Source organism: Alexandromys fortis, unplaced genomic scaffold (genome assembly GCF_014885135.2).
Source record: "Alexandromys fortis isolate MF-2015 unplaced genomic scaffold, M_Fortis_MF-2015_v1.1 scaffold_27, whole genome shotgun sequence".
Taxonomy (NCBI): domain Eukaryota; kingdom Metazoa; phylum Chordata; class Mammalia; order Rodentia; family Cricetidae; genus Alexandromys; species Alexandromys fortis.
Window position 1 is genome coordinate 8,986,984 of NW_026067952.1, and position 27,619 is coordinate 9,014,602.

A 27,619-nucleotide genomic window follows, 5' to 3' on the forward strand; every position below is an offset into this window, starting at 1 on the left:
CCCATCCCGACACCCAGGTGACTTTCAGTCTACTTGGTGTAAAATGCCACTCCTCCAGACTTCCTAGTCCGCCTCCCTGCTTCCTAACTTCTCTCTGGCCTTTCTCCAGCACACCATATTAGTCCTTTAGTCAAGGGCATGGCCCTGTCCCATGCAAGGTCAGTCCTAGGAAAGAGAAATCTGCCCTTTGGATTGTTTGCTCTGTGAAGTCATAGAACTGCTTGCGTGAATGATATGGGATGTGACCCAGGGGTGGGGGGTGCCCTTCCTGGAGGAGGTGACACTGCTAAGCCAGCTGCCCAGTGGAGGACACAGCGAAAGAACACATTAACTAGACACAGCTGGAGGCTGGGGTGCTCATGGGAGTTTACTGCAGAAGGAGAAGGTGGAGGGGCTGGCTTGGGAAGGCAAGAACAAGCGGGCAGCACACTTTAAAATGTATTAAGGTGGGGAAGAGGATGGTGGCACATGGCACAGAAAACTTCAGGGTATGGATCTAAAATAAAACCTCACCCATAGGCAAGAATGCAGTTGGATTTAACATGACCAGCAGATGGTGCTGGTTCAACGTTAGTAAGCAATACATCAGATATTCTTTTTCATCTTCATACAATTATAATTTCCACTATCAGAACCTTCTAAAGAGCACAGATATTATGTTAAAATCTGTATTATTACATTTGGATTAATCAGTTAGATTAGTCCAACCGAAATATCCCCCATGCATGTGACTAGATATTTGTATACTTTCTTTTGTCCAGACAACTGGTCCCAAGGGATAAAAACAGTTTTTAGCATAGCAAAACAACATCATATTCTCTCCCCTTACAGGGGTGTCTTTTAGTCCCCCTGACAAAAGGCATTTGGAATCTGCACTGGCAAGCTGAGAAATAACTGGTAATATATAGTCAGTAAACATAACAGCATTGTTTTGGGGGGTCAGTAGTATTATGTCCTTATTGTTTCCCCAAAGTCTTGGCTTGACAAGTTAAAGTCTTGATGTCTCCCCCAAGTTATTGGCTTCCTCTTCTTCTTGGGACATCTCCTTTTGATGGCTTTGTCGTCTATCTGTAGGCACTTGGTTAGTCTGGTGGTCTCTGGGATGCTGTCCTTGTTGGATATGTCAGGGCAGGAGCCATCTGGGACTTCATTTCTCTTCTGTAAGATATAAGCCTTGCCTCGATATTAAAACATCGGGCCCTTTTTAGTGGTTAGTTAGATCTTGTTTTTTAACATATACTTTAGGTTATGTCTCCTTTAGGGCAAAATGCTCATCAGAAGCAGAAAAAGCATTATCTTTCAAAGTGAGAAAAAGGAAAGTTAATATAGCTAAATGTAGCATAGTTTGTGGGGATTTAAACTGGTGTACCAGTATTTGATAGTGTTGTTTTACAATAGTTTGACCCTGACGATTGTAAGGAATTACAGTAACACGATTAATATTCCATACCTTGCAAAAAATTTTAAAGTGCTTGCTAGTACAAGCAGGTTCATTATCAGTTTTTCAGTTGCAATGGGAGTCCTAGGAAGGAAATGTATAAGGAACTATTTGATAAAATCAAGCTCTAGATATGACACCATGGAATTTTCCTGGAGCCCTCAGGACCCCGTGTCCTGCCTGGAGTTGTGCTGTGCAGCTGACTAATCAGCAGGAGGCACTGTGTGTGCCTTTGGTGCACACCAAGCACAAGGCCTCTGCGCACCCGAAAGAGAAGGCTACAGACATAGACAGCCCTAGTTCTAGACGTCAAGCTGACGTGAGAAGTACTCACTACTAATCAGTTTTAGAATACTGTGTGAAATAAGCCTGCAATAGAGGATAGGCGTGCATGAGCCTCCTCTAACTTCCTCCCTAGTCAAGAGTCTGATCATTGATGTCAGACTCAGGGAAGCACAAAACCAAAAAAGTAGAACTTACTTAATTCGCAATGGTCATTAACTTTTAAAGATTTAAACCTAAGGCTATTTATGTAAGATTTGGGATCTTTAAAATTTAGGGCGATTTTAATTTTGAGTTCAAGAAGACTCTCCTATTAGGTTAACAGTATATTCAGAAGTACTGAGAAACAATCACAGAAAATCCTGAAGGAAAAAACAATTGTGCTTTCCCATGCAAGCATGAAAGAACATGTCTAGCTGGTACTGTAAACAAAACAAAAATGCGTACACCAGTTCCACGGAAGAAGAACCTTCCAGAAGGTGCTAGTTCTTTCTACATTTAACAGGTTCTTAGTCTTTACCAAAAATAATTTTAGGCAAAAACTTTAAAATAATCTAACTCATACTGATTGCATTTCTGGTTTAACTCCTTCTGCCTTCCAAAGAAATTTGAGAAATATGCAATTATCTTTTCAGTCCATGGCCACCATATTATCCAGAAGAAATACTCTAAAATATTTTCTTGATTCCAATTTGCCCCCCCTTTTTTTCCCTTAAATTCATGTGAAGCTTGTTCACATTGTTATTCATAAATTTTTTGTTATATTGTATAAAGTGTAAATTTTAAAAAATGAAATTTTAGAAATCATAAATACCAAGGAATCTGGGTGGTATTTGGTCTCTCAGTGCCTGAAAGGCCTGAAGTGAGAAAGTCTCCATTTTTTATGTGAAGACGAGATAAAATTCCTTATTTTGCAAGACTGAGAGCATGTGGCTGGATGGATGCGACACATGATGTGACAGCAACATGAGCATGCCCTGACCTGGGTGACCTCCAGGAGCAGTGGAGTCCACTTGGCCTGCAGAGGAAACAAAAATTCTTTTTTCAATGATCCTCCCGAGTCCGAGCAATACAGTACTGTGCTCCAGCTTGGGAAATAATTGGCACGGGAATTTTATCTCCTCTTTCACGGGCCCTTTTTACATTAGCTCCTATGCATTTCCGGTTGTCTTTTTTTTTTTTTTTTTTTTTTTTTGGTTTTTCAAGACAGAGTTGTTGTCCTGGGACTTTCTCTGTAGACCCCCACCTCATGGTTGCAGTTCCAATGTTCTCGGTCAGGAAGCCATGGACTGAATTTTACAGACATCACATTGCAGAGCTATTGCTCTCAATATTTTCTTCCTTTGGTTCTTAAACAAACATTATCAGTAACTGTCTAGAATGCTTTATCTCCGAGGGCTGAGAAGAACCCAAGCTTATTTTACCTTCTTACTTACAGTTGTCATCTCTTGGTGACAGGACCGAACCCAGACCCGAGTCTATTAAAAGAAAAATCTTACCTTCTCTAAGAGTTGAGTCCCTCACATTGGTCGCCAGTTGTGCCCATGCCCCTGCCACCACCACCAGTACCACCCCTACGAGCACTACCGCCATCAGCACCACTAACACTAGTACTACCCAAGCGGGCAAGGCCACTACTACCACCACCATAGGTACCACCGCATCAGCCCCATTGCCACCCGAGTAATGATCTTTTTTTGCCAGATGAGGGAAAAGGGCAGTCTAGTTCAACATGACTCAATAGCCAGGGTTGGTTCAAACTTTTATTTTATTTTGCTTTGTTTTATTTTCGAGACAGGGTTTCTCTGTGTAATCTTGGCTGTCCTGGACTCACTCTGTAGACCAGGCTGGCCTCTAACTCAAAGATCCGCCTGCCTCTGCCTCCCAAGCGCTGGGATTAAAGGCGTGCGCCACCACCGCCCGGCTAAGTGTTGGTTCAAACTTCAAGAGTCTGACACCAGCATAATTTGGTGAAACAATGTTCTGGTGATAATTAACACACTCCCGTGTGCCCAATACATCAAAACAATACACGTGACATCTCCATAAAGATGGGTTCTGTAGATTGAGTACACATGACAGCTTTTAAAGAAAATCTTATTTATTTTTGGTTTTTCAAGGCAGGAATTTCTCTGTGTAGCCTTGGCTGTCCTGGACTCACTCTGTAGACCAGGCTAGCCTCGAACTCAGAGATCCATCTGCCTCTGCCATACAAGACCTGTGGAATAAAAGGCTTGGACCACCACCACCCATCTGATTGATTATGTGTGACATCTTAAGTTTGGGGGAGGATCTGGCACGGTCTTGGTCAAAAAGATAGCACGAAGGACAGTAGAATATTAAGCACATCCACTCCCAGCCTTCTGGGTGGAAAACAGTTATATATCTCTTCCTTTGAAGAGACAACACTGCGTGCTTAATATTCCTTGTTTCCCTGGTGCTCACCTGTGAGAACAAGGACCTTGGTGCCACATAGCATTCTGTGGTTCTAAGGGGAGTTACAAAACCAGCTTAAGGGTCTCTCTGACTTTGGTCCCCAAGTCTCCAGAGTCAAGGCTCTTCCCTCTGCATACTCACCAAATAAAAAGGTGTTCCTCGATGGTGAGCCGATGGTAGCAAGGTCTGGAGGCACGTTGTGTGGCAGGAACCTAGCTCTCCATGCTATGTGGTACCCACGGACACCACCACAATAGCCTAAGGCAGAAAGTCAGGCAAAGCCAGCAGCTTATAATTTCCACTTCAAAATGCATCTCCCGACCCAGTCACCTGACCGTAGCTCACCTGGATGAGACTCCTGCCGTTGATCATGGTGAGACAGTCAGGGCCACGTTCCCAACACTGTCTTCCTATTTTGGTCTTTCCACACTGATGCTGGTGAGAATGCTCCTAATTAATGAGGGATAAAGAGTCACCATGAAAACAAGTCCTGTTTGTCTAAAACAGCTCTCCGCAGGACTACTGTCATATAAACAGTGAAGATGGGCTCAGAGGCTCACTCTCAGGGCTCCTCCCACCAAGGTCCCTCCTTCCAGCAGTCTTCCCTACATGCTATCATTAATGGCCTGTATCTCAACCTCAAAGCCCATCCCTCTTACGCTCCCTCCTAAAACAAATCTCCTTTAGTACACTGAATCATTTCTTCAAAGGCACACCAACTCCAAAAAATCACTTATGCCGGGCATGGTTGGGCACACCTTTAATTCTAGCACTCAAGAGGTGGAGGCAGGAAAATCTCTGTGAGTTCAAGGCCAGCCTGGGCTATAAAGTGGGATACAGTACTATAAAGAGACCCTCTCAAAAAAAGAAAGAGAAAAATGTAGCATCTCTAGGAAAACCTTGTAGCGGTGGGTACGTATCACTCACATACACCTATGTGTAATCCACCCTGGCCTTTCTAGACGCTAAAGTATCAAAACCTTGCTCTCTGATAGCAGGGAGAGAAGCTGAGAAAGGCTAAGCCAAAACATCTCCTATAAAGGCATGGTGGCACATGCCTTATCTAATCCTTGCACTTGGGAGACAGAGGCAGCCAAGCCAGAGCTACAGAGTAGGGCCCTGTCTCAAGATGAACAAACGAAACAAAAAGAACATAAACAAGATGTCTCCCATCACTGACTTTTACACGGTAGCCCATATCCTTCGGGGAAGCTGAACTGGTGGGTGAGTGGGAAGCAGGAGTGGGAGAAGGCGCCAGCATTTGAGAGGGACAGGACAGGACCTTTCAGACACGGGAAATGGCTTTCAGAAGCTCCGCTTCCTGCATTGTGGAGGACCAGAGCACAGACATTCCGTGGTCGCTTCTACGTGCTGGGAACTAGGAGGACTTGGGACAGACATATGTGCTCAAGTAGAACAAAAGTCACCTACCATCCTTCTCTCTTTTTTTCAAATACTGGCAATGAAGTTCTGAGTCGGTCTTTGACTGAGAGTGACAGACCTAGTTTTCCATGTCTAGTGTACCCTTATATGATCCCTCAAAGCCCTTGGCAGTATGCATGGCGCTGTATCAGAGGCAAGGGACAAATACCGCAGAGAGTGAACTGGACAAGAGAACTACCTCGAGTACAGGTGGGTCTAGAATGCTCCTAACAGCTCCCATGATGCTTCTGTAGACAGTGGCTCCACCTGAAAACAACATGACGCTGATAAGCACCAGACTTGCCGTTGCTCGCAGCAGGGCATGGGGAAACGGGTTGGCACAGGAGTCCCCAGACAGTAAGCATCCCGAAACTGTTGGCTCTCATTTCCAGAACAAACCCATTGTTCCCTCTGACTCCTTCAATGCACATTGTGTATGGTCTATGGCAGGGCAGCCGCCACCAATTACATCACTGACCTGAGTGACCCCCCCCCCCAACAGGACACAATGATGCAAGCAGTGGGTGTGTGGCAGTGTGCCACTGTGGACTGGCAACGACCTTGCTGCCCATCTAGGAGACCTTAAAACCCAGGGCAAAAAGCAAAAGTCCCAGTGACAGCAATGATGTGCCTGTGGGGTAGCTCCCATGGCCTAGGGGCCCAAGTGTATGCAGAGTTGGGAAATCACATACGGGAAAGCCCCCAGCACTGGAAGGCATGGTGTGGACCTTCCCAACACAGGACCATTCTTTCCACATTTCCTCTGCCTGCACTACCAATGACCAGGGCATGGGCTCCCCCTGATCACTTACAAACGCAGGAGCAGAGAGGGCAGAGGGCTTGCTGTCAAATGCAGAAGCTGAGATCAGCCAGCTCAGCTGGGTATACGGACTGAGGAGGTACATCTAATCCTATAAAAATTCCTTCCACAAGGCCAACAAGTGAAACAGAAAGAAGACACACAGCAAGATTTCTTAGGTTGTGGAACTGGGGTGGGGTGGGGGTCTCCTGACACTAAGGAAAACAGCCTAGTTGTTCTGCTTTCTGGAGCATAAGACATTGCCCTGGCTAGTTTCATGTCAACTTGACACAAAGTAGAGTTATCTGAAAGGAGAGACCCTCAACTGAGAAAATGCCTCCATAAGATCCAGCTGTAGGCAAGCCTCGAGGGCAGTTTCTTAATTAGCGATTGATAGATGGAGGAGGACCCAAACCATTGTGGGTGGGACCATCCCTGGGCTGGTGGTCCTGGGTTCTGTAAGAAAGCAAGGGAGCAAGTCAGTAAGTAGCACCACTCCATGGCCTCTGCATCAGCTCCTGCCTCGAGGTTCTGGCCCTGTTTGAGTCCCTGTCCTGGCTTCCTTCGGTGATGTGACATATGAGTCAAACACTACCCTTTCCTTCCCAAGCTGCTTTGTTCACGGTGTTTCATCACAGCAGTAAAAACCCTAACTAGGGCTGGAGAGATGGCTCAGAGGTTAAGAGCACTGGCTGCTCTTCCTGAGTTCAATTAACAGCAACGGCATGGTGACTCATAGTCATCTATGATGAGACCTGGTGCCCTCTTCTGGTGTGTAGGCAGGATATGGTATACGTGTAAATAAATCTTAAGGAAGGAAGGAAGGAAAGAAGAAGGAAAGAAGGAAACCCTAACTAAGGCCCAGCGGTGGTGGCGCACGCCTTTATTCACAGCAGTCTGGAGGCAGAGGCAGATGGATCTCTGTGAGTTCGAGGCCAGCCTAGTCAACAGAGCAAGTTCCAGGACAGGCTCCATAGCTACTATAAAACCCTGTCTCAAAAAAAAAAAAAAAAACAAAAAACCCTAACTATGGCAGACCTGGGTGCAGGAGGCTTTGATGCAGCATCCTTCCTGCTTCTGATTCAGACCTGCTGCTGCTAACCCACCAAAACAAGGGGGAATCACTGGAGACTCGGGACTGAAGCAGGCACAACAGGAATCAGATGTCCACCATTGCCCAAAAGGAGTAAAACTGGGGCACTGGATACAGTCACCTTCATCTTCTGTCCATTTACTTCTCAAGCTATCCCGTTCCTGGGAACCTGTGAGCATCCCTTGGGGACAGCCATCTTTCTTATTTGTTTGTTTGTTTTATTTTTTCATTTATTTTACATACAGACAACAGTTTCCTCTCCCCCCTTCTCCTGTTGCCTCCCCCTCCTTCCACCCTTCTCCCTCCCCTGCAATCCACCTGCCCACTTCTCCTCCTCTGTTCAGAAAGGGGCAGGCCTCCCACGGGAGTCAACAAAGCTTGTCACATCACCTAGGGGTAGAACCAAGTTCCTCCCCCTGCATCAAGGCTGGGTGAGGCATTCTGTGAGGAATAAGTTCCCAAAAGCCAGTTCAAGAGCCAGGGACAGGTCCTGATGCCACTGCTTGGAGCCCACAGACAGACCAAGCTACACAACTGCGGGGGTGTGGGGTGTGACACAGTCATCTTAAGAACAGACCTTACCATGGGAGCACTGTGATGCAGCAGCTTCTTGGCAGGGTAGAGATTTCTCTCGTGGCCCCTCTGCACCAAGGTGTCAGTTCTGCGGTAAACAAGAGGCACCTTTAAATAAGCATCTAAATGTCACTGGTTAAATCGGTTCTGGGCAGCACATGAAGAGGTCCCAGTGCAAGAGCCACATAAAACAGATACAGGGAGACTGGGTTATTTGTGACGCAACATTTTCTGGTGACTCAGCATGGGGGGGCATTGGCAGCATCACAGGAACAACAAATCATCTATGACAGGGCACTTTTCAGATCTTTTGTGCAAGCTCGGGTAAACTGAGGAGGTTCGAGAAGGTTCCTTTATCCTGTCTCCTGTCAAAGATCCTCAAATGGAAAAAGGTTGGCCAACTTCAAAGACCTCAGCCCTGTGCAACCATCATTTCAAAAATATTGGTCAAAAGGAGACCAATTTAGGGTCAAAATGAGAAATCGGTTTCATTCAACACCACAGATAAGGCAGAGCTGCCATGTAACCAGGCACAAACCTGCCTTTGCAGCTTCCCTACCTGAGAAGGAATGAACTATATTCACTTAGGACCTGGGGTCTTTCTGGCCTGAGTCCAGACTCCCAAGGACCCCACCAGACTTTCCTGCATAGGGTCTTTGCTGGGCTGTCATCAGAACCTGCCTGAACTCCACACCACCCCTCTGCTGGTACCCATGGAAAGACAATTAGGGGGCACTCTGGCTTCAAGGTGCACCCGCAGCACTTACCGGGACTCCTGTTTCCTGGACAGTGACGCCCACCAGAGAGTGCGGAGAATAGGGGAGAGGGGCTGCCGCAGACCAGCTTCGTCATCCTTCGTGGTGTCAAGAGAGCCTCTTAGCCAAGGCCCAGCAGGGAAACAACCACTGGGAATGGGTTTCACCGCAAGACACCACACCGGAGTTCAAGAGCAGAGTCCCAGGATCCTGGGCGCATCAACTTGAGAGGATGCAGATCTGAACGCGGGTCAACAGTCCGAGGACCCTGTGTAGAAAAAGACAGGCGGCTTCATATGCCACATAAATTTGAGGCACCAGGACTCAGCCCCCAACCCTCCCATCTCTTCCCAGGGGCGCTGACACCGCGTCCCCAGGTTGTTCCTCACGAAGGCTCCCTCCCCAGAGGTTGGGCCATCAGCCCCGGGAAACCGAGATCCCAACCCACCAAAGAACTCCTTCCGAATATTCCGGGAAGTTCACAGTCCGCAAGGGTGGGAGGTTCAAACTCTCACCCTAACCTCTGGGGTCCTGGGTTTCCCGAGTTTAGGAGACTGGAGGTCTTGGAGGCGGCCAAGAGCGCAGACCCGAGGTGACTTCACCTAGCGAGCTGAGACGTGAAATAAAAAGTGCGTGAGTGCCGCAGTGTAGGACTGCGCAGGACACTTCTCAACACCGCAGTGTCTACCCAGCTGCGGCTGCGCGCGCTGCAGGCTCCAGCTGCACCAGTGCACAGCCAGCCTGTGCGTGTGGCTCTGCAGCGTCCCCTGCGGGAGTAGAACTGAAATGCTAGCCCTCCCGCAAGGCTCTCCTTCCTTAGTCCTAGCTTCCATTCTACCAAACCGTTTATTCATCCATCCATGCATCCATTTTGCCAGTAAGTATGTGTGGAACGTCAGCTTCCTCTCATTTGCCATCCATCCTGTTGTCCCATCTGTCCTCTCATTCATTAAAATATCCATCCACTCACCCATGCGTTGTGATTCATTCACCTAAGCATGCGTCTGTATGCCTGTCCATCAATCCATCTATCCATCCACTCATCTTTTCATTAACCTACCATCTAACTTTGCACCCACCCAAAATATCTACCGAGGAACTACTTCGTATCAAGCGCTAGACTATGCTCTAGAAATAAAAGGTCTAAGACAGGCATGATCCCTAACTAGGTTACATTTTAATGGGCGCGTTAAACAAATAGGTCAGAAAATTAAAAATCATAAGCACAGCTGGTGCAGGCCTTTAATTCCAGCACTGGGGAGGCAGAGGCAGGTGGATCTCTGAGTTGGAGGCCAGCCTGTTCTTCAAAGAGAGCTCCAGGACAGCCAGGGCTGTTACACAGAGAAACCCTGTTTGGAAACATCAAACTGCCACACACACAAGTATAAGCGCTACAAAGGAAATAGGAACAGCAGTAGGCAGGTTGTAACAGTGGTGACCCATTTATCCCTGGTGGACAGCAGGGCCTTCTCTGAAGAAAAAAAAAAAAAGACATTTAATCTAAAGCCTGGAGGAAAATAAGTAATGCATCATGAACCATTAACTATGTTATCTTCAGGAGAGTATTAAAAAGTGAAGTAAAGTGGAGACAAAGTTCCTGCAAATTGGTCAATGATGTTTCTTGTTTTGTTTAGGTTTTCTAGATACAGGATCTTTACACATCCCTGGCTGTCCTGGAACTCGCCCCTACCTCCTACCTCCTGAGTGCTGGGATGAAAGAAAGATGTGTGCCAACATACCTGGCTGTTTCTCGGGCTTTTTAAAAAGTTATGTTGATTTATGTATGTAAGTGTGTGTGTTTGGTGAGCATATGCGTGCCATGGTGCACATCAGATATCAGAGGACAGCTTCCAAGAGTTGCTTCTCGGTTCTCTTTTTCTACCCTGCAGCCTAGGATTTGACCTCAGGTTGTCATTCTTGGTGGCAAGTGACCTTCCTGGTCGAGCCACCTAGCCCAGTCTAGTCATGTTTTCCCAGGACGACACGATTGCAATGCCTGTTCTCAATGCAACAAAGGACTGTGACTAACAGCCAGTGCTTTGGGGCACACACAATATTCCAGGCATTTTGACTCATTTAGTTATTAGGCCAGTATTCCGGACTGAATGGGCTCCCTCCCCTAAATCCATTTGGTAATCCTACCTCCTACCGTGCGGTTGCAGGATCTTTGGGGGGGGGGGGATCAGGTTATGAGGGCGGGCCCCTTCTAAGAGTTCCCTGGAGTTTACGTCTTCCTTCTGCCACTTGGAGACAATATGGAAGGCAGCCATCAGTCTGTCAGACAGGGGTAGGGTGGGGGCAGGGAGCTTGCCAGATACCAAATCTACAAGGCCCGGGACCTCAGACTCGCATTGTGTCACTGTGACAAAATTCTGAGGAAATCGACTTAAAAGAGGAGAGATTTGTCTTTGTTTTGTGGTTTCTGGGCCTGTAGTGAGGCAGACTGTGGAGTAGTCAAGGAGTATGTGATGTAAACAAAGATGCTCAGGGTGGCCAGAGAGCAAAAGAGAAAGGGCTGAGCTTCCAAAACCCTGCCTCCCCCCCCCCCCCGCCCCCCATGTGCCTCCAGTCACCTCTCCTCCTTCTACTAGGCTCTACCTACCAAGTCATTAGCACACGGCCTTTGGGGTCATTTCTATTCCAAAGCATAAAGTCTGGGCTCCAGGACCGTAAGAGATAGATTCCTATTGTTTATCAGCAGCTTGCTTATAGTATTTTGCTATGGCAAGCTCAAATGGACTCAGAACCCAATTCTATAAGCATCATTCCATTTGCTAAGATGATAAAAAAAAAAAGGCATTGTTTGAAGGACTTATCCCATGTCATATAGTTCACATATCAAGAATTGTGCATGCTCTAAGTGTCAACTGTTATGCCCAGTCCATGAAGTCCCCCAAAAGCCAACAAGGAGACTGTGTCCCGTATGTAAAAGCAAAGAGTCTTTATTTTATGCAAGTTTGTAAACTCAGTCTCTCCGTGTGTCCAACGTATTGGAATAACGGAGAGCCCCGAACTCTGTTAGAGTTGGGTTTTTATAGTAGTAAAGGTGGGGGTGAGGGATTTCTAAGGTTCAGGACCCCTGATTGGCTGACATTTGTCTAAGGGTGTCCTGGTGAGTGTGTGCTGGTAGGTGATCTTATCTACAATGGTTGGAACATTGGGAATTTCCTTTGGTTGGTCTGTTCTTGGGTGGTGCCTGGGTAATCTCAGTTTGTGGTCCTTCAGGCAACCAGGTATTACCTTAGGGTAAACTCATGCAATTCCAGCCTCAGAAGGTGGAGGGGGGGCGGGGGGGGGGGAGAATGGGACACAATGACCCTAGAGCAAGCTGACTAGCAAGGCTAGCTTTATCTGTGAACTCAAGTTTTTATTGAGAGATCCTGCCTCAGTGAGTAAAATGGAAGGGCAGTCAGGGAGGATCCCCAGCACCAACCTTGGGCCTCCACATGCATGTACACACACATGCAAAAACATGCGTGCATACCATATGCACACACACATGCAAAAACATAATGCATACCATACATACACATGCAAAAACATGCAGGCAAACCATACACACATGTAAAAACATGCAGGAATGCCATACACACACATGCAAAAACATGCAGGCATACCACAGAGAGAGAGAAAGAGCAGAGACAGAGACAGAATAAACAAGCCGAAAAGGAAGAACCTAGAGGGCCTCTCTGCCCTTTGTACCATATGAGACATTTAGCTCTGTTCCTGCATTTGGAAGTGGTCCCCAGCCACCTTTTACCTGGTTGTTGCAGGCAGAGGAACATGGAAAGTGTGCTCTGGGCTTCAAGAACCCTTGCCCATTCCTGGGAACCCGGTGCTTTTCCTGTATATGACTTTCCACATGTTCAGATCTCAGGGATTACAGACTGTGGTTTCCTTGTGTGGCCTTTCTTTTCTTTTCTAAAATAAATGTACAGATTTTTTTAAAGTTTTTTTTTTTCTGTTTGATTTTTTGAGACAGTTTCTTTGTGTAACAGCTCTGGCTGCCCTGAAACTCACTCTGTAGACCAGGCTAACTCCAAACTCACAGAGATCTGCCTACCTCTGCCTCCCCAGTGCTAGGATTGAAGGTGTGTGCCATCACTGCCTTGCTAAAGTCATTTTTAGTACTTGTAAGTATATGTATGTGTCTATGTGTGAGTGGGTATGTGCATGTGAACCCAGGTCCTCTGGAAGAGCAGTACACGTATTTAACCATTGAGCCATCTTTCCAGCCTCTTGCTTGCTCTTTATAAGCGATTTCTCAGCTAAAACCAGACTGTGTAAATCAAGATTATTTGTCCCCAGAGTATGGTTAGCTATATTATATTAACAATAAGGGATGACTAGGGAGCCCAGAGCGTGATCCTGCCTCACTAATCAGGAAGGTTGTAATGAACCAGAGTAGGACTGGGTGTGATGTTGGGTGCACATGGGAAGCTGGGAGTCGCTCAGGACCGAGGGTGATGTCACTCTTTCTGTCTGCTCTCCGTCTCTAAATGTCCTGTTTGCTGCAGTGTGCAGGTCAGGTGGAGAAACCAGCTTCTTCTTGCTCCGTACACACCGGCTCTCCCTTACTTTTTATTTACTCAACTATTTTCGTTTAGCCCTGGTGATCTTTCCCCTGTCGCTTTTCCTTGCCTTCTCAGGAGACAGCCTTACCAGTGTGGTACAAATTGTTCTGTTTCACTTTTTACTATTGACTGTCCTCAGTGATCAACCACCTGCATCTCCTGGTGAGTCGGAGAGAAAGAGTCCAGGTGATGCTATGGTGGTGGGAATGGGAGAGGTGCTTTAAGTTCCTGTGAGCTGCGGGGAGTCAACTTGGATCCACTCAAACAGCATTTCGTCAGGTCCAAGCAGCGCCTGATGGTTCTACAGAGCCTGGACAGTGAAGTGAAACAGCCAGATAATACAGGCTGTGGCCAGCACCCCAGCTTTCTTAGTCCCCCCCAAAGATCGTGAGGCCCCAGGTCAGCATGAAGCGGTCGTCAGAACACAGCGTCCTCACACCTGCTACCCCTTTCTAACTCCTCACGTTTTTATAATAAACAAAAGGGAGGAATGGTAGTATTCAGGCATCTGCACCGGCCTGCCCTAGGGGTCCTGACAGGATACGTCCTCAGCTGCAGCCAGTGATGCCCACTTCTGTGGGGTTAGTGAAGATCTTTTCCCATTCTGTAGGCTGTCATTTTGTCTTGTTTACCATGTCTTTTGCTTTACAGAAGCTTTTCAGTTTTAGGAGGTCCCATTTTTTAATTGTTTCTCTCAGTGTCTGTGCTGCTGGGGTTATATTTAGGAAGTGGTTCCCTGTGCCAATGCGTTCAAGTGTACTTCCCACTTTCTCTTCTATAAGGTTCAGTGTGGCTGGCTTTATGTTGAGGTCTTTGATCCATTTGGACTTGAGTTTTGTGCATGGTGATAGATATGGGTCTGTTTTCATTTTTCTACATGTTGATATCCAGTTATGCCAGCGCCACTTGTTAAATATGCTTTCTTTTTTCCATTTGATATTTTTTGCTTCTTTATCAAATATCAGGTGTTAGAAGATGTGTGGATTGATATCCGGGTCTCCTATTCAGTTCCATTGGTTCTCCTGTCTGTTCTTATGCCAATACCAGGCTGTTTTCAATACTGTAGCTCTGTAGTAGAATTTGAAGTCAGGGATTGTGATGCTTCCAGAAGTTCTTTTATTGTACAGGATTGTTTTGGCTATCCTGGGTTTTTTGCTTTTCCATATGAAGTTGAGTACCGTTCTTTAAAAATTTTGCTGGGCATTGCGTTGAATCTGTCAAATAAACGAATCTTAAAAACAATCGAGAACAGTGTTTGACCTTTGCTTTTCCACATCAAAGTTAAACCTTTGATAAAATGAACACACACCTTGAAAATATTTAACAAAAGCATCTTAATGAAAAAAAGAGAAAATTTGAAAAAAGAATCCTTTAACTTTTTAAAACTTGGGACCAGTAGTTAACATTTCTTCCAGAAAACATCTCCCAGGGTGCAATGGGGCAGAACTGTGAGCCCAGCACTGGTAAGCCTGAGGTTGGAGAATTGAAAGTGTGAGGCCAGCCTGGGCTACAAAGGAGTGGGGATATAGCTAAGTCTAGCCTGCTCAGGACCTTCTGTTCTTCAGTATGTAGCAAAACAAATTCAAAGTCTACTTGACAGTATCTAGAATCACTTAGGGAATAAAAGGGGTTCTAGAGTGGATGAACTAAGGTAGAAAATCTCATTCAAAATGTAGGTAGCAGCATTCCATGGGTTCGAGGCTCAATTAAAAAGGAGAGAGAGAGAGAGAGAGAGAGAGAGAGAGAGAGAGAGAGAGAGAGAGAGAAGCACCAGCATCATCTTTTTCCACTTCCTGATCTCAGATGCAGAACAACCAGACGCCTCACGTTTTTGCCACCACGACAGACTGTAACCTTAAACTGTGAGCCCCCAAAAAGCTTCCCTTCCTTAACAGGCTTGTGCCAGGCATCTTGTTGCAGCAATAAGAGAAGCAACGAATACACTTTGGCTCTGAAGGTAACCAAACATTGAGCTCAGAATCCACGAAGTGAAGGACTGCATTTCTCAGAGAGCTCACCCACTGCATGTGCGTTCTCCTTCATCTCCAACAGCCCTGCACAGTCTCACTACCTCGGGCTTAATATTCTTCTCTTTTGCTTTATGAAGCAGGGGTGGGGAGGGGGGGTCAGTCCCACAAACACACTATTAGGAGCTATTCTTAGGAGTCTTTATTAGAAGGACCTGCTGTTTTAAGCATCGGATGATGTACCATAGGGTCACTCTGCTGCACCAGAGGTGGCTTCCTGGGAAAGTGTGCCCCTCCAGTCATACATTTTTGTGGCATCAGCTCAGCATTTCTAGCACTTGTGCCTCCCAGTCACAGACTCTGATGCCAACAGTGTGCCCTGTGCACAGCCTGCACAACTGTATGTGCCAGCAGTCCCTGGAGCCCCTGGAGCAGTTTAGGGACCGCTGAGTTACCCTGGATGCCAGGCTGGCCAAGGCTCCCACCAGGTTTCAGCCTCAGATTTCAGGAGTCTGGGCTTATTCTTGCAGATAGATGCAGTAACAGATGAGCAGAAAGAAGCAGAGGAGGAGAATGGACAGGTACAGCATAGCACCCAGCAGGACAGACATTTGTGCTCGGGGACAGGGCCTGCAGATCTTCTTGCAGGCCTCAGTGAGCTTGTGGCTGATTTCCTGTCGTGACCCTGGGCATCTGGCAACCTTGACTTCTCCTCTTCTTCCTCCAGGCAGGAGCCCCAGGCCTCAGGAATCCAGCCATTGTGAGGTCACAAACTCTCAGAGGGTAGAATTTTGTTCTCCCAGCTCTAGCCAGACTCTATTAATAAAACCTGTATGTTGAAAGAAAGAATCCTGATATAGAATCTTCTTTCTTTCTTTCTTTCTTTCTTTCTTTCTTTCTTTCTTTCTTTCTTTCTTTCTTTCTGCTTGGTAAGTGGACTTCCCTTTACATCTAGAAAGTACTGGGCACGTCCTGTAACTCTTTTGATTCATTCTTGTTTTTGTTTTATTTATTCTTAAAAAAATAAAATTTTTTTACAAAAGCTGGGTGTGGCTGGGGGGGGTTCCACAACCCACACCTTTAATCCCAGCATTCAACAGATAGGGGCAGGTAGACATTTGGCGGTTAGCTTGGTGTACATAGTGAGTTCCAGGCTTCCAAACACACAAGGGCTACATAGTGAGACCTGTCTAAATAAAAATTTTTAAAAGTTGGGTATGGTGGTGGTGGTGGTGGTGGTTTGAAAGAAAATAGTGTCCAAAGGGTGTAGTGCTATCAGGTGGTGTTGGAGGAAGTGTGTCACTGTCGGGGTGGGTTGTTAGGTCTCCTATACTCAAGCTAAGCACAGGGTGGCACCCAGTCCACTTCCTGTTGTCCTCAGATCAAGATGTAGGACTCTCAGCTCCTTCTCCTGCACCATGTTTTCCAGCATGCCACCCACCACGAAGATAATGGTCTAAATCTCTGAATCATAAGCCAGCCCCAGTGAAATACTTTCTATTATAATAGTTGTCTTAGTCATGGGGTCTCCTCACAGCAATAGAAACCCTAAAACAGAGACCTATAGTCCCTGTATTCTGGATGCTGAGAGTTTGTGTCCAGCTTGTGTAACAGGACAAGACGTTGTCTTGTAAGGCCTGGGGATTTAGCGCAGAGGCAGCAGGCCTTGTCAGTATGCACAAGGCCTTCAACTTGATCTTTACTACAAAATATAGAATAAAATAAACCTTCAATAACTGGACATCAGAAGCAGAGTTTCTTTTCAGGTACTTTAATGCTTAGCCTAAGCTTGCTTTTTTTTTCTCCCTGAGACAGGGTTTCTCTGTGTAGCTTTGGAGCCTGTCCTGGTACTTGCTCTGTAGCCCAGGAGCCCAGGCTGGTCTTGAACTCCCAGAGATCCGCCTGTCTGTAACTCCCAAGTGATGGGATTAAAGGCACGCACCACCACTTTCCCTTCTTGACCCTTCTGGGGTCAAGTTGCTGCTCTGGGAGGGCACCATGGTACTGCCGGTGGGGAGAGGAGGAGAGCACAGGGTGTGGGGGTGTTACAGTATTGAGTTCATAAGATACATCATGAGAATTCTATTTTTTGTCTTAAAAAAAGATTTTTAAGTAATTTTTTTATGTATGAGCGTTTTGCCTGCATGTACCATAAGTGTTTCACAGATACACAGTGTTAACAGTGAACAGCAGAAGGTATCAGATCCCCCTGAAACTGGCTTACAGACAGGAGCATTAAGGGCCTCAAAGTGAAGACTGAGAATTGAACCGAGGTCCTCTGCAAGCGCTTTTAGCTACTGAGCCACCTCTCCAGCCCTGGCTATCTTTTGTCTTTTACAAGTCACTCTTAGGGGTGTTGGAGACATGGCTCAGTGGTTAAGAGTACTGGCTGTTCTTACCAGCAACCACGTGGTCGCTCACAACCATCTGTAAGGAGATCTGGTGCCCTCTTCTGGCCTGCAGGGATACAAGCAGGCAGAACACTCAATACATAATAAATAAATAAATAAATAAATAAATAAATAAATAAATAAATGGATTTTTTTTTTTAAAGTCACTCTTAGAAAACCTAAAATTAGGGCTGGGCATGGTGGCTCATTTCTTGGGGGGGGGGGTGCAGAGGTGTGTCTGTAAGACTACTTTCCTCAGCATATCCCAGCAACCACATCCCACAGTTCCCTCCCATCACAGAGACCCACAATATCCAATCCCAGAACCCTGTGAGCATCTCCCAAGTGTGGAATATGGCATCCACTCACCACTTAGGACTCCCGTTCCCTCAAGGTTGCACGGCAGAAGTTTGAATTTTCCCTTTCTCCCGACCTAGAGAGTCTCTGGAATCTTCCAGTGGAGTTCCCCTTCAGACCCAAGGGCAGTGCTACCGTAAGGCCAAGAGCCACATTTGACCTAGGATTCAGGCCAAATTTGAAAGGGGGTGGGGGTGGGGGGAAGGACTTAGAGGTGTGAGCCCCTTCCCTAGACGTCAGTCCGTCATCTCTGCCGCTTGGTCGGGTCTCTTCTGGCTAAGGGAATCGCTCCATCTGCCTTTCTCTTGAGACTTTTAGGAAGACGTTTATTAAAGCATTCATTTTTGGTCCACTTCTCTGGGCTAATCTTCTCACCTCCACTTTCCAGTCTCAAACCCTTACTGACATCTCCCTGTGGTGGTTTTTGAAGAAACAAGACTGTAACTCATCATTTGTTCCTTTGTGGCACCACTGATACAGGTGTTATGGAATCAGTAGTGAATAAGATGAATCGGCTTCAGAACAAACAAACAAACAAAAAAAAAACGAAATGAAGGAAGGTTTCTTTGTAAACTCCGCCTCTATCAAAAATCAGCAACACGTCCAAGCTGTTGTTGTTGGCCTTCTCTGCTCCAGGGGGCGCTGGAGTTCCCGCCGGTCGGGATTGCCGCTCTAGGCTGCAGCGCGCCTTCATATCTGTACTTCCGCCGGCGCTCATCGTGAAGAGGGAAGCTTCCTGTCGCGTGCATGTGAACCCTGTGTGGCCAGTGCCATCCACCGAAATCTACAGACATCTTGCGTGCTCCCGAGCTCTTTGCTCCTCTGCCCAGTGCAGGGTTCCAAGGTGAGTGCATTGGGGCTCGTGGGCAGCGCCGTTCCCTCCATCAGGGAAACTGAGGCCCGTGGGCTGATAGTGGACGGCGGCTCTGGGTCTGGAGGAGGGCGCCTAGCCCTGTGCTTTTCGTGTCCCAGCCCTCCGCCGTGGAGTTGTGGTGTCTGAAGCACCGAAGACATGTCTGTCGCCTCCGAAAATTGATCGTTGCTTACGACCTGTGGTCCTGTTTTTAGAATCCTTCCAAGGCGAACTCGTGGACCAAGGTTTAAATTGAGAACGCTCCCAGGACCCCTGGCGCGGCGTCCAGATACCTGTGCCCTGTCTTCCGCTACAGCTCCTTCTCTTATGCTTTTCCTGCCAGACCCGTAGGCTGTGCAGCCCTCCTGAAGACCGATGGAAGCTCCCTGGGTCGACAGATTACAGCTTCTGCACCCCCTGGGGTCCCCTACTCTCTTCAACTCCCTGGTGGATGCCCGTTGTCCCTGGAGAGAATGCTTGGGTAAGTGGTGATATTCCGGAGCAATGTGAAGCCTCCGCATGGTCTTCCGGTGGGCACCAGCAACGGGATGGTGTGTGTGGAGTTCAGACGGCTTTTGAGAAAGACCTGGCAAAGCCACTGTGCAGAGAGAAGCTTGGTGGGGGCCAGAAAGACCAAAGGCCGCATGGTTGGTTTTATTTCGAGACAGGGTTTCTCTGTAGCTTTGGAGTCTGTCCTGGAACTAGCTCTTGTAAACCAGGCTGGCTTCAAACTCACAGAGATCCACCTGCCCCTGCCTCCCCAGTGCTGGGATTAAAGGCGTGAGCCACCACCACGCGGCTATGGTTGATCTTAACTTTCAAACCCAGGACAAACAGATGAGGTTCCCATTTACTATACCAAAGGAAGCCTGTCCTCCATGTTTCTCCCAGCTTCCCTCAGACCCTACCTGTTACACAGGGTATGGCTGGCAAACGCCACCCCCACACTGAACTCTCCAGTCCAGGGACTGGGCCGTCCCCCTCCCCCCCCAAGGCACTTCCCTATATAATCCAGATATTGGTTACCTGCCCTTTTTGAACCTTTGCCCTCCTGGTTGCTTACCTGGTTTCCCTTCTTTCCCCTTCTCCCTCCCACGTGGCCCAGCTTAGTCTGGTCATGTCCACTCTGGACATATCCCTGACTCTTAACTATGCTCTCCCGTACATCTATAATAAACTTTCTCCTCCTTCACCATACGTAGGAACAGCTTGTCTTTTACTTTGCTTCCCCTCCCCCCGTTTAATTATTGAGCCACAGACAGACAACAGAATGGTGAGACTCTGAGGACAGTTGAGGTCCATGTTGCATGGGGGGGGGGTCCCTTATAGATTTCAAAGGAAATGGAGAGTGGTGTGGGAGGTTCTTCTATGTGTTGATTTTATTGGTTAATGAATAAAGAACTTCTTTGAGCCTATGGCAAGGGCAGAACAGAACTAGGCGGGAAAAGCTAGACTGTATGCTGGGAGAAAGAAGGGCGGAGTCAGACGCCATGGAGCTGCCGGTAAGCCACTGCCATGTGGTGATACACAGATTAATAGAAATGGGTTACATTGATATGTAAGAGTTAACCAATAAAAAGCTAGAGCTAGTGGGCCAAGCAATGATTTAAGTAATACTGTATCTGTGTTTTTATTTGGGGTCTAAGCTAGCCAGATGGCCGGGAAACCAACAAACAGCCTCTTCCTACAGGGAGAGTTCATGCTGCATGTTTGCTGACTAGCAGCTTCTGTGTCTGGTGTTCTCTGTGCTTTGCAGGTAACTGGGTAATGTTCAGGTTGCTCACCTGGGCTTCTTGTTTGCAGAAATAACAGCTTGGGCACACAGCGACCATAAGAGATGTCTCCATCCTTCCAGACTGATAGACCATGTTGTTCCTTAGTGAGGATTGTCCCCGGGCATCTGGAGCTCGGTATCCCGAAAGAATATGTGCAGTTTCCCGGATTGCCTTTGGGAGTGTGTGAAGGTGAGGGAGGCTGAGTTCCTCAGATCCACATTTCCCCTCCTTGGGGGCTTTGAAGTTTGCCTTCTTCTGACTGTCCTTAGTTCTCCTGTCCCCACTTTACTTGGTGGGTGTCAGCAGGAAGGATCTGGTGGGTCATCTGCCCATATCTCAGTCACTCCTCTCTGCTAACTCCTGGACCTTCTCTGGTCCTTGGTTTCCTCGTCTGAAAATTGGGGCCACTGGACAGGAGAGTTCTGTGAACTTCAGCTCTCCTGGCTAGGACGTGCTGGATCCACTGCAGTAGATAGAGGGCGCCAGTTAGACCCAGCCCAGGCTGCGGATCCCAGCCAATCACCTCAGCTCTCCTTAAGGACCCACAACTGATCACTCTTTCCTCTCTATTGCAAATCTGGCTGTTGCTTGTCTGTCCATGTGTTTCCAGTTTAACCGTTTTCCAGCTTGGCCAGAGCCTTTCGCCTTTCCTCAACTTTGCCACTGTTCTTTATGCCCTGTATTCGAAAGTGATCGTGGGCTGCCTGTGCCCTGGTCATTGATACTGCAGGGAGAGGATGCGGAAAGACTTTCCCCGTGTTTGGAGGATCCACACTGTCCTTGCCGAACCCTGGTGCTTTCCCACACCACTTCCTGCCTGTCACCCTGGCACTTTGGTAGGCAGCCATATGATCAACCTGGGGCTGGCCTCCAGGAGTGCATGGGCGGGCAGGGCATGGAGCTTAGGTGCTGCTCTCTTAATTCAGAAGTCTCCACACCCATTGTCTCCTCCTAGGACACTTGAGACCTTGTAGAACTTGTTTCCTTGCTTGACTCCTAGCAATACTCTCTTGCTGTGTTGTCAAGAGTCAGGGTTCTTACGGGAACAAATGAAAGGCAAAGAACAATCCCTCGTAAGGCATTGTCGCCTGTAAACCGAGTAAGCAGCCTGCACGTGGAGTTCCCAGGGGAGGCAGATTGCTGTTCTCTTCTCCCACCCCCACGCCTTGTGGCCTACTTTAGACCACTGCCTTGGGTAGCCACTTGGAAAGGGTTTTTCTTTGCACCCCTGTGGGAACAGACAAGAAGGAGAGCTGGACAACACAGAATAATAAATGATGTGTCTGTGCTGCCCTTACAGCCAGGTCCGTGCCCTGTGCCGCCAGAGGACAGCACCTGCCAGCGAGCCATGGCCCTGATGCGCCTTTGAGCAGCCTGCACAGCAGAGCATCGGGCTTGTCTCCAGAGCGCTCCAGGTAAGATGTGAGACCCTTGTTGCTGCTCGAGTGATTGTAACAGGTATTCAGAGACTCAGTACTGTGTTCAGAGGGGCCTGCTCGGGAGTTCAGTGCTTGAATCTAAAGCTGGCTCTGTCCAGCCTGGAGCTTCAGCCTTTGAGCCCTGGAGTTTGTAGTTTTCCCTGTTGCTTTAGTGGCTGCCTAGGGGAGGTGAGGATGAGAAGGGGGTTCTGTGGATCCTCCCAAAACTTGGATTATACCTGTTACCCCCCAGAGCCCGGCTAGGAGAGAGCTTCGGACTTTCCCAGGGTTAGCCTGTTGTAAGGGGAAGGAAGAAGCGCACTGAAGACACCTGTGTGTGCCATCATTCCACTCTGACCTTTGCTTTGTCATTACAATAGCAGTTACTGGTCGGTGGTACAGTAAGAAGCTGATGTAAGGGGAAAGGAAGGGCTGAGGGTAGTGTGGAGCCTCTGCACTGGCTTCCCGAGGCACCCTCCCTCAGCATTGGAGCAGAACCCACCTCTCCCCCAGTGACAGAAGTGCCCCCATCTGTGTGTGCACCCCCAAAGCTGTATCTCGGTGGCTGTGATTTTTCTGGTTCTGGTCACCTAAACATTGACTGCTCAGTGTGACTAGAAATCAAACCTAACTGGTGGAAAACGGGCTCAGCCTAGACATACTGTCTGCCTTGAACCCCAACCTGTGACCAGCTGATACCTAGCTAGTCCCCAGACCCCACCAAGAGGCAATCTCCACTTGATGGCTTGGAAACCCAAAGCCATGACAAAGGTTTTTATGGACATGAGTTCACAGGACTGACTTCCAGCCCCAACAGGTTCTGGTAGTTTTGCCAGTTGAGTAGCCCTTGTCCTCCTTGGCACATTGATGCGGTTCCATGTGATTGACTTTAGTACAGTATCCGTGTGTTCATTGTGGCTTGAGTGTGGCCCTGGCATCAGTCTCTTGTCTTTCCTAGGTCTTATGTCCTTCTGCCCCTGCATCCGAAAGTGATCTTGGCTGCCTGTGCCGTGGTCATTGGTAGTGCAGGGAGAGGATGCTGAAAGACATGTTCCTGAGTTTGGGGCGCCCATCCTGCCCCCTCAAAAGCCTAGAGCTTTCCTACACTCTGCAGCTTTGTAGCAGTGTGTCCCTTTCTGGAAGCTGCACAAGTCAGTGCTGGGTCTTTGCAGCTTGATGTCTTGTTTCTAGAAACCTGTGAGGTGATAGGCCAGCACACATTTCCAGAGAGCCGCGTCTGAGGGCCTTGTGCCTCAAATAGGGGTCCTTGAGTGTGTATTGAGAGGGGAGCTTCCTGGTACAGAGTGGGTCGCTTCCTCGCATTCGTGTGCCTTGAAGTATGTATTGGCATCGCTTGCGAGCCACAGTTCTTAGCCAGTTTTCTTCTGCCGGTTGTGTAACCCTTTGGAACTTTCTTTAAAATGTATGGTTTGCAGGCCAAAATACAGCTTGCATTCTTTTTACTTATGTGTATGTGTGAATGCACATGTGTTTGTGCCACATGTGTGCCCGTGAAAAGGTTATTGGGGAATTAGAGTCTAAGGGTGAGTTCATGGCCATGCTGGAGCAGGAGCTGAGAGCTACTTGAGACAAGTCTCACAGCGCAACTACCAGGCAGACAACTGAATGCCATGGGCTCAGAGCCTCCCTCGCCATGACACACCTCCTAATCTTTCCCAAACAGTTTTTTTTTTATTGTTATTATTTATTTATTTATTTTAGGTTTTCAAGACTGGGACTGAATATTCAAATATATGAACTTATGGGGTCATTCTTATTCAAACCTGCACACACATCCAAATTGCTTCTTACCAAAACTAAAAGCAGTTAAACCAAATTCTTTATCAGAAGTTAATGTATTCTATATAGAGGAAGAAATAACTCAGAGCCTTTACCTGTGCAGGATGGATACAGTCAGCAGGTGAAGTACAGAAATAAGGAGCTGGGATGTGTCTCAGTGGCAAAACGCTGGTGCAATGTGTTGTGAATTGAGTTCCCAGCATGGAGAAGAAAGGCTCTGGGAAGACGCGGTTGCAGCCCGCCCACCTCCAACCGCTAGTCGTGTCTTGGTTGACTGTGAGGTGTTGATTGTGGCTTGTCTCTGTAGGATTGTCAGCTGATCTTTGCTGTCTGTGTCAGCAGTCCTCGCGTTGCAAGAAGTGACTGGAACAGGGGCCTTGCCAGGTATGAATCTGATGCTTCAGGGGAGCAGCAGTGGTCCAGGAAATGCCTCAATCATGAGGAAAAGCAGAGGCTGCTCCCTATTGCTGCTTCCCCGCCCAGGCCAGCGGGGATATGCCTCCCCCCTCTGCCACCTCACTTCTGTTCATCTTCATGGTGTGAAATGGGAGCATAGGGAGCCACTCTGCGGTCACAGTTCATTCAGGGGGTGCAGGCAACTTTCTGTAAACTTGGGTGGGAAACTTGTTAGGAAGCAGCCCCGTCCCAGACTTCCTGACCTAGTGAGTACTCAGAAGTACCCCCACGTGTGTCCATTGCTTAATTCTCTTTAGTAGGAGACCATTGAAGTAATGGTTCTCAGGTTGGTTCCTGAAGCAAGCACTGCCACCATCACCTTGGAGCACGTTAAGAGATCATATCTGGAGGCAGCATTTAGCAGGCTCTCCAGGGGAGTCCCGCAGAGCTTGGGGAATTAGGAAGCTACTTCAGTCAGGGGCTGTTACTATGGTCACTGTGTCCTGGCCAGGTATCCTGACTTGGCCCTTTCCTAAGCTGCCCCTGTATTCGAAAGTGATCGTGGGCTGCCTGTGCCCTGGTCATTGATACTGCAGGGAGAGGATGCAGAAAGCCTTTCCCCGTGTTTGGAGGATCCACACTGTCCTTGCCGAACCCTGGTGCTTTCGAACAAATCTTCCTTCTCCTAGCCTTTTGTTCTCCTGGATGTTGTCACCAGGCTTGCTAAGTGCCTTCTGCCAGTGCTGGACAGTGTCCACAAAGGCTTATGGAAGGGAGTTAGAAGCAGGGCTCTACGTTGAGGGTTTTATTCTGGCCCAGTTTTGCGAATATCCTATGAGCCCTGGCCACATCCTCTTCCATGGCTGCAGAAGAGAGCCCTCCATGAGCCTGTGTGGTGGAAGGCTGGCGTGCCCACACTGCTGTGTTGAGAGATGGGTAAACACAGGCAGCAGGACTCTGGCCCCTCTGAGCCTGTCTAGCCGTGACCTACTTTCAGCCTCTAATTGGCTAACAGACAGTGAGAGGCTCTGTGGTTATGTAGGTGGAGATCCAAAGCATTGTTCTCTTTTTTCTTTTAATTCTTTAGGTGTTTGTGGACCCCAGAGGACCAGGGAGTGAACAGGAGGACCACCACTCAGTGAAACTGGGAACTGCCCACTCACAGAATCCTGAAACAGCCTTTTTTTTTTTTATTATGTTTTGCAATCGACTCAGGCATGGGAGACTCCAACATACACCTCAGAGGGCTATGTCCTGTCCCCGTGTCCGTCTGCAGTGCCTGAATGACAAGTACTTTTCTGTTGAACTTATTGCTTACCTTTCCTGTTACTCTTCACCCCACCACCACCACACATGCATACATTGTACATTGTTCAATAAACCTTACAGATTAACTCAGCCTGCCTTTTAAATCCATGTCACCCCATGAGCTCACAGGGCTGGGTGTGGAAAAGGAGGGCTATAGGACAGCTTCTGTCTCTTGATGTGCCTTTCCTGTTAATGCACTCTGAGGCTTGGCTTCAGGGTGTTGGAAGTGGACAGGAAGGACTAGTAAGTAGCCTTTGTGCCTTTGAGAGAGTTGAGGGGTTACTGAACAGTCAAGGTCAGGATTCTGGGAAGGAGCCTATGTCAGGGTGCTTTATGACATGTCAGGAAGGAAGGCTAGGGTATCAGTTCTAGGAGCAGTTGAGGAGCTTCCTAGGAAGTGAGACAAATCATTGCTAAAACTAAAAAAATTGGATGGTTAAGATAATTGGGCAGGATGCTAAAATATGAAAAGTGAAACTAGTAACCTGTTTTCTTTTTTATAGCAATTATAACAACTGCCTATGCAAACAGTTGTGGCTGAAAGACTCCTGATCTATGAGAAGTCTTGATGTGGGATTTCCCTCTGTTGTAAATATGTTTTATTGCCACTGGTTAATAAAGAAGCTGCTTTTGGTCAATGACTTAACAATATAGCCAGGCTAAAAAAGAGTAGGTGGAGTCAGACACCCACAGGACCGTACCAGAAAGTTACGAGCCTCATAAAATATAAAGTAAAAATGGGTTAATCTAAGATGTAAGAGTTTGCCCCTCCCCCATCATTGATAAAGTTTAGGGAGGCCCCATCTCATGCAAATGTTATATAGATAAACACTGCCTCTTGCCATGACATGAGGAAAACTGCATTGTGTCTAAGACATATTCTTGTTAATGATATGTCCCCATTTTCTAGCTCTTACATCCTTTCTGCCCACTTTTCCATAACACTCCCTGAACTTTGGAGGGTGTGGTGCAAATGGCCCATTTGGGACCTAGTGAGCGCTCCATCATCACTTTTCCCACCCAATTGGTCGAGTGTCTGCATAAACCACCACTGCACTCAGTTACTTTTCTGATGAAGACTGAGGACAGCATAAATATAGATATAAATATGAATATTTTAAGTAAAAAACATGACCATTTAGCAATAGAAATAGGTGCCCTATTAGAACCTGTCACCTCTCCAGTCACAGATTCTTAGACAAATGTATATATAATAAAGGACTCAAGTTCTTCCCTGCGGAGTAGGCCTCAAGTCCAATTAGAAGTAATTGGCTATACCCATAACTGCTATGCCACTGTTACATCCGTGGACAGAGCTTGCCTGACAAGTCATTGTGGTTTTGTAGGAGTCACAGCTGGGTGGGAATTTTGGTGGCTTTTACCCCCTGCACAGTGCTTTCTCACACTGAAAACCAGCCAGTACAAATGACACTGCCAGTACTGTTCCAAGTTGATTTCTCTGTGTCCACCAAATTGTGTAATGTCTTCAGCAAACAGATCTTAGCATAAAGTTTTCACAGGCAACTAAGTCCAAAGGCATTAGCCTGTATTCAGGATGCCTCTGGGATCTCCCTAATGTAAAATCTCAAAAGTATCTCACAACTATCCCTGGGGTTTTCATTTAATTATTCATGGATCCCGAAAGAAGAATTATCCACCCATGGGGATCAACTCCATTCCAGTTCTCTTTATGTAGGTGTATTTTTACTAGGGTTACAGTTTGTTTCCATATGGCTCTCCAAGCATCCTTAGTTTGGCTTACCCTTTCCACCTCCCACTCTCGACTTCTTTCCCCCTCCTATCCTCTCTTTGTTTAGACCTCTCCCTCCACTTTCATGGCCAAGGCCTTTCCCCATCTTCCCTCTACAAGCACTCTCTATCATCCTGGACTTAACTGGCTCTCAAAGTTAAACATGCTCATCTAAAAGCTCATATCTAGCTTCTGATTCTGAGGGACCCCGTGGTGAGGCAGAGGTAGGTATG

At 47.5% G+C, this 27,619-nt stretch overlaps 2 long non-coding RNA genes and 5 other non-coding genes across 13 annotated transcripts; 4 read left to right on the plus strand and 3 right to left on the minus strand.

The window, feature by feature from the left end:
* Positions 1–361: 361 nt before the first annotated feature.
* On the minus strand, positions 362–18,618 carry LOC126507113 (uncharacterized). 6 transcript variants are annotated; one of them, XR_007593425.1, is made up of 7 exons: positions 18,099–18,618; positions 9,320–9,408; positions 8,811–9,066; positions 8,053–8,131; positions 5,778–5,845; positions 4,502–4,606; positions 362–4,414 (listed from the first exon to the last, which is right to left on the minus strand). It is a non-coding gene; the product is annotated as an uncharacterized lncRNA (long non-coding RNA). The 6 variants fall into 6 exon arrangements; XR_007593422.1 differs by having other exon boundaries at positions 9,247–9,408; XR_007593421.1 differs by lacking the exon at positions 18,099–18,618 and having other exon boundaries at positions 362–2,738; positions 4,298–4,414; positions 9,247–9,471.
* Positions 5,399–5,532, minus strand: LOC126507161 (small nucleolar RNA SNORA71). The gene has a single exon (XR_007593444.1). It is a non-coding gene; the product is annotated as a small nucleolar RNA SNORA71 (small nucleolar RNA).
* LOC126507159 (small nucleolar RNA SNORA71) lies at positions 6,268–6,400 on the minus strand. The gene has a single exon (XR_007593442.1). It is a non-coding gene; the product is annotated as a small nucleolar RNA SNORA71 (small nucleolar RNA).
* Positions 18,619–18,797: 179 nt separating the features above from the next.
* LOC126507107 (uncharacterized) lies at positions 18,798–26,806 on the plus strand. Of its 2 annotated transcripts, none has more exons than XR_007593418.1 (6): positions 18,798–18,930; positions 19,283–19,420; positions 20,743–20,903; positions 22,019–22,129; positions 24,240–24,316; positions 25,416–26,806. It is a non-coding gene; the product is annotated as an uncharacterized lncRNA (long non-coding RNA). The 2 variants fall into 2 exon arrangements; XR_007593417.1 differs by having other exon boundaries at positions 22,015–22,129; positions 25,416–26,800.
* Positions 21,390–21,520, plus strand: LOC126507157 (small nucleolar RNA SNORA71). The gene has a single exon (XR_007593440.1). It is a non-coding gene; the product is annotated as a small nucleolar RNA SNORA71 (small nucleolar RNA).
* Positions 23,108–23,238, plus strand: LOC126507160 (small nucleolar RNA SNORA71). Its single transcript, XR_007593443.1, has one exon. It is a non-coding gene; the product is annotated as a small nucleolar RNA SNORA71 (small nucleolar RNA).
* LOC126507158 (small nucleolar RNA SNORA71) lies at positions 24,870–25,000 on the plus strand. The gene has a single exon (XR_007593441.1). It is a non-coding gene; the product is annotated as a small nucleolar RNA SNORA71 (small nucleolar RNA).
* Positions 26,807–27,619: the final 813 nt, after the last annotated feature.